At 31.7% G+C, this 6,000-nt stretch overlaps 1 long non-coding RNA gene across 1 annotated transcript; it reads right to left on the bottom strand.

Annotated features, from left to right (window-relative positions):
• Nucleotides 1-1,434: 1,434 nt before the first annotated feature.
• LOC127711115 (uncharacterized) lies at nt 1,435-4,453 on the bottom strand. The gene is made up of 2 exons (XR_007986502.1): nt 4,404-4,453; nt 1,435-1,892 (listed from the first exon to the last, which is right to left on the bottom strand). It is a non-coding gene; the product is annotated as an uncharacterized LOC127711115 (long non-coding RNA).
• Nucleotides 4,454-6,000: the final 1,547 nt, after the last annotated feature.

Below are 6,000 nucleotides of genomic sequence, written 5' to 3'. Positions count from 1 at the left end.
GCCACATACATTTTGAACAATGATTCACGGGTTTTCGACTGCCTACACATTGCGTTTATACCTTTTAACGCAGCAATTTTACTTAATTTTTCTATCAGTCTGAGTGTGTTTGATATTATAACAAAAAGTAACTACATTTTACAAACTTAAATTTTTGTTATGCAAATCCATTGTTTTCATTGTATTTTTCACTTGTCTATCTTGTATTATCTATCTTATATACAGTCTCGAATGTTACCTTCCGAAATAGACTTTTTAATTGGCCATGGTCTGTATTTGAATGGACAACACGACGGGTGCAAACTATGTAACAGGACTTGACTACTCATCCAAAGCTCATACGATCACCCCGTGGTTTTGGTGGGGTTCGTGTTGCTCAGTCTATAGTATTCTCTGTTGTTTTTTGTATACTTTTGTTTGTCTTTTTTTGTAGTTTTCCGCCTTTTTGTCTTGGAACTGTCATTTTGTTTTCGACATATGGGTTTGTATATCAATTACAACTTTTGTGTATAATAAAGTTGAATGCCAATTTTGCCTTTTGCCTCTCATTTTGAACACAATTTAAGAAATACAATGATTCGGTATATCGTTAAATCTATGGTGTCATGATGCTTCTGTTGCTAAAGCTCGTGGATTGAATTTTTGGTCCGGGTACACTTTAATCAAATAATCATGATAATTCTTTTTGTAATTATCAGTTCTTTAGTTGAAACGCATATCTAAAAAAGCAAAATTGAAGGATATGACAATCCCCTTATATTAAAAGTTAAATAAATCAAAGTGTTAATTAATTCATGTTGCTCAATCTTTAGTTTTCGTTGTTGTGATGTGTATGCTGTTGTTTGTCATTTTTCCTTTTTATTTTTTTTTGCACTGGTGTTGTTAGCTTACATGTATGTTCTACTAATGAGTTTGAATGTCCCTTTGGTACCTTTTGCCTCTCTTTTACACGTAGCAAAAAAAATGTATTTACTGCGTAAAAAAAAAAAAAAAAAAAAAAAAAAAAAAAAAAAAAAAAAAAACAGAATGAAAAGATTGACTGGTATAGAAAAATGACTACAACAATTTATAAATATCATTCGTCCGAAGAGCTTTTATGGATACACCTTTTCATGAAAGCTCAAACACGAATATCTGAAACCCAAGGGTGTTTAAGAACCAAATAGTTGAGAAGCTATTTGACCAAAAAGGACCTAAAAAAATATCTAAATCTATCTTAAGATCAACTCTGCCTGAAGGGAATGAAACCTTTGTTCTGAATAAACTCAAAATTTATAAACAGACAGTTATAGAAGGGTTTATTATTAATCATCTAATTACTGTTGTACTGAGCCGATGATACCCTCAGGGACTGATTGTCTACTAGCAGCGTTATTTTCATAACTTTATATAAAGTGTTGAACGATTTCAAATAAGTTTCATAACTAAGAAACATTCAAGATCAGCATTTATTCAAAATTATATTTACGTTGAATCAAATGCAATTAAATGACAAAACATACTTATTAGCAAATGTTTTGTGTCCTGCTAGACGGACAATTCCAACTTCCATCACAGTTGCAGTCACAGTTAAACCGGTAACAGCCACTGTTATATTGGAAACGACTGTTTCCAGTGTACGTTTGTCCTCTAACTCGACAAGTTCTGCAGTTCGAACTAGACCCACCATTGTTTATGTTTGATCCAGAACAGATGTTTGTTGTATCCTGAGCAGGGCAGTTCCAACTACCATCACAGTTACACACGCAATTATAACGCGAACAGCCTTGTGTAAACTGAAATCGGGAATTTCCCCTATATTGCTGTCCATTGACTGCACATTGTCTGCAACCGCTTGTCGTGGTGACGCTCATTAACACTAAGAGAAATACAGCTGTTAAAGTGTGAAACATCTGAAATAAAATGCATTATATTTACATTTATTATCATTGAATGACCGATCTTGTAGTATTTATACATATGGTAATGTTCATAATAATATTATTAAAAATCATATCAAACTTTATAAAAAGAAATATATAAGAGAGACAAAACGAGTTGTTTCATAATTTTGTGTCTACTTCTTTGTTACGCAGCCTTGTGGCAGATTCATGCTTATTTATATGCAAGTCTGTTTTTGCAATGAAAATAACTGTTTTGAATGCTTTTTATTAAGTGAAAATTTTGTTTTCGTATTTTTGTTATCATCAACGACTACATGCTCTTGTAAAGTATTTGTCTCTCGGAAATTTGATTTAATAACATGCTTGGCATTGCCCCAACATTTAGAACAACGACGTTTTTGTTCTGAATCATAGTCGCTAAAATTGCTGTATCAGAAATAAAACAAGTACAAAAACAGATTCAAATGTTCATTAAAAAGGATTGTAAAAGGAAAATAAAAACAACATAAAGATACCGCTGAAGAATTTAAAAAAGTCTTTAAATACATGCTTGTGACTCTTCGCATGTCAAATAATTACTGAAAATGAAATCGTTGATACAGTTCCAATAGTTGATTAACCTGGCTGTAATGATAATGAACGAGCTGCTACTAAGCTAACAACATAATATTGTCTTTGTCAATCATTTTCAGACTATTGAACGTAAATGTATACGGAAACCATTATTGTATACGAAAAAGGCTACTTTGTATCCGTAATTATTTGAGGAAACTCAATGCTAGAATTTTTAACATTTTTCTTACTTAAATTGGTCGTTCCTTTCACAACGAACAAAAATACAAATGGTGTCGGTGATATCTGTAACCAGTAGTAATCGTTTCATTATCTTATTTTTATCCAGTCTATATGTTAAGGTCATAAACTAGGTGAAAAAAGCGACAATTAGAAGTATTACCTGTGATTTCACCCGTATTTGTACAAAGATGTAGCAGTATAGCGAAATCAACGAAATTTATCGGATTTTTTCTGATGTTAATTTCCATGGCTCTCAACAAGTTTTTTTGCACCTATTAGCCTACAATTAGAGTGATATGGTGTATTTACAAGGGTCTGTGTGTGGTTTACTAAATAGACATTAATGGTCTATTACATTAAAGAAAAGAGAAACATTAGCAAAATGAGCAAACAGAATGCATAACTAGATTTGCTGTTGTTAGCAATACCGGATAGCACCCTCGTCCCTCAACTGCCATGGTAACGGCAGTCATTTAAAAAATTCCAAAGTTCTACAGCGCATCTACACATGCCAGTTATCATATTTGTTAGTTTCAATTAGGTTTGAAGCAATTTGAAATTTTGGACAATTTTGATGTTTCCATGGTAACGGTGATCATTTCCAATTACAAAGACAGATATCTCATTGGCACATGCCATGATACATATCCATGTAGTTTAATTAGGTTTGGTGTAATATTTTCACAGACAATGCTGTTTAAATGTATTTTCCTATAGGATCAATGTTAAACTTCCCCACTGTTTCCATCACAATGGCAGCCATTTTAAAATTTCCAAATACTCTCTGCACATCTAGGCATACCAGGTAACAATTCCATAACGTTTCATCTAGTTAGGTCTTATAATGTAGGATTTAGAATTTTGAATTATTTTCTTATTTTAGTAGAGTCCATGGCAACGGTAGCCATCTTGAAAATTCCATACCCCGTTTGCAAATCTGAACATGCTGGTGAACATTATGGCATATTTTCATTAAAATTGGTTGATACAATTCCGAGATAAAAGCTGGACAAAAAAGTGGACGAAATATAATAATAAGACGAAAAAGAAACGTAGAATAACAGTATGTCACGCAACTCCGTTGAGCGTGCCATAAGTAATGGCTGCAAAAGTATAAAAAAATTAGTGTTGAAAATAAAAGAAACAAAATAAAACAATACTGATTTAAGAAATAAACAATGTTCAAAATTAAAACAAAATTTAGTGCAACATAATTTTCATGAGAATGTAACATTATAAGCGTTATAAGGATCCAGAAAATGCCCTAAAATGAAATATGCAAGGAATTGTCAAACAGTAATGGTATAAAACAAAATGTAACTTATTTTGAAGGAAAAACATTCCAACAAATGTTAGGATCAGCCCTCAACCAATCTTTCAATTCACGATTTATAGTATAGTTCAACGTATAAAACAACTGATCATAGATACAAGGATTAAAATTTGTATACGCCAGACGAGCGTTTTGTCTGCAAAAGATTCAACAGTGACGCTCGAATGAAAAAGTTAACAGACGAATGTTCATCTGTTTCAAATCAAGCATTTGGTCCAAACAATAATTATAAAAATACCACCTACGGAACGCCATCTTGGAATAGGTGATAAAAATTGTAAGCTACAATGTTTACATTTGGGATTTCCTCGAGTATTTTCCTTTGCAATTTGTATGTTGTAAGTTTATAAAAGCATTGTTAAAAAAGTTAGATAAATAAAAAAGTAAGATACCTTGCCTGTGTTGAGAACAACTCTGTCCAAATCTATGCTACTAGATTTGATTTTAAAGGTTTAAATACAAATATTTGATGAAATTATAATTGTCAAATTAGATATAATTACAAATGTAATAGGGGAAAAAACCTTGGTTATTATGGTTTGACATTTAAGTTGTTCAAAATACAACAATTACAATTAAAATCTATTCTCTTTGTAAAGTGCATTTTGAAATGAAGACCAATGCACGTAACACTAATTATAGCGAGCTGTTCGTGTTTAGTTATCAACACGGTTTTGACATATCCTTGAACTGTAATAATTTTAAAGATTTACTGCATATTAAATTCTGAATTTGTCAACACCTTTTGGTACTGGAAGTCAAACAATAGTTTGCACGGAAGAAATGAATAAGATAGCAAGTAAAAGAGGACCATGAAAGTCTGATAATGTTTGTTCGAATTCGTTCATCTTCATCGTGTACGACTGTTATTCTTTGATATGTGATATTCGGGCACAATTTACTATAAAGATGAATATATAAATCAGATGAGCCTATGGGTAAGACTAAACATGTAATGTTTTCTACAGAAAGAAAAACTAAATACCATTTGCAAAAGCATTTACAGCGATTTAGTACATAAATACTACTTAAACAAACAAATTACCACATTCCAAGTCTTGTGCTATTTCTTAAACCATAAATAGAAAGAATTCACTAAAAAAGGGAATAAAAATGATGGATACTAGAAGCAATGCTGTATATTGATTAATAACCCAGTGTAAAAATGACATGTCTGGTAAATGAAAAAAGCAGCACAAAATATCAGTTATCTTTGTTAAGACACCAACCAGAATATAAATCAAAATTTAAATTCAAAGATTAACATGCGATTGTCAACAATAGACTAGTAAACATACAATTATATATGCCTGAAATTTAGTAGTCGTAGAACTTTGATTTCCTGAAAGAAAAACACATTACGATATAAACAAAGACACCGCTGTCAAGGTTCTGAAGTATATTGGCACAGTTAGTATATAAGAAAATGTATAACAAAAATACCCAGGCAAATTTAAAAAGGGAATTCCATAAAAACGCTATCAATCAAAGAACAAGTGAAAGCAATAGTGAAAGAAAGCAATTGCATATTTCTGACTTGGTACAGGCATTTTCCGAAGAAGCTATTTGCCTAGTATGCAATGCCTTGCATTTTTGTTTGTAAATCCTACGTTGATAATGTATCTATACTACTCAAATAACGAGGTTCAATTTGTTAGCCGGCAAGACGAAAAAACGACGAATCAAAGATTTCAACTTTAAATATAACTAATATAGAACAATGATGTAGATTAAAAATTACACCATTCAATTTGTGTTCCACATAATTAATATTCCCTATAATTAACAAGGTCCGGCTACCAATACCAATAGTATATGTCACATTAAATATGTATGCTACGTATAAGACTCCTTTCATAAGTTATGGTGTACAAGAGGATATTTAACTCACTGTATCGGCCCAAATTTAATATGAACATTTGCCTACCAAATTCAATAGCCTGGCCGTGACGGGACTTACTCCAGAAAGTTAACATTTCCAAAACATGA

The sequence above is a fragment of the Mytilus californianus genome, unplaced genomic scaffold, assembly GCF_021869535.1.
Source record: "Mytilus californianus isolate M0D057914Y unplaced genomic scaffold, xbMytCali1.0.p SCAF_8, whole genome shotgun sequence".
NCBI lineage: Eukaryota > Metazoa > Mollusca > Bivalvia > Mytilida > Mytilidae > Mytilus > Mytilus californianus.
This window is presented reverse-complemented; position numbering and strand designations above follow the sequence as displayed.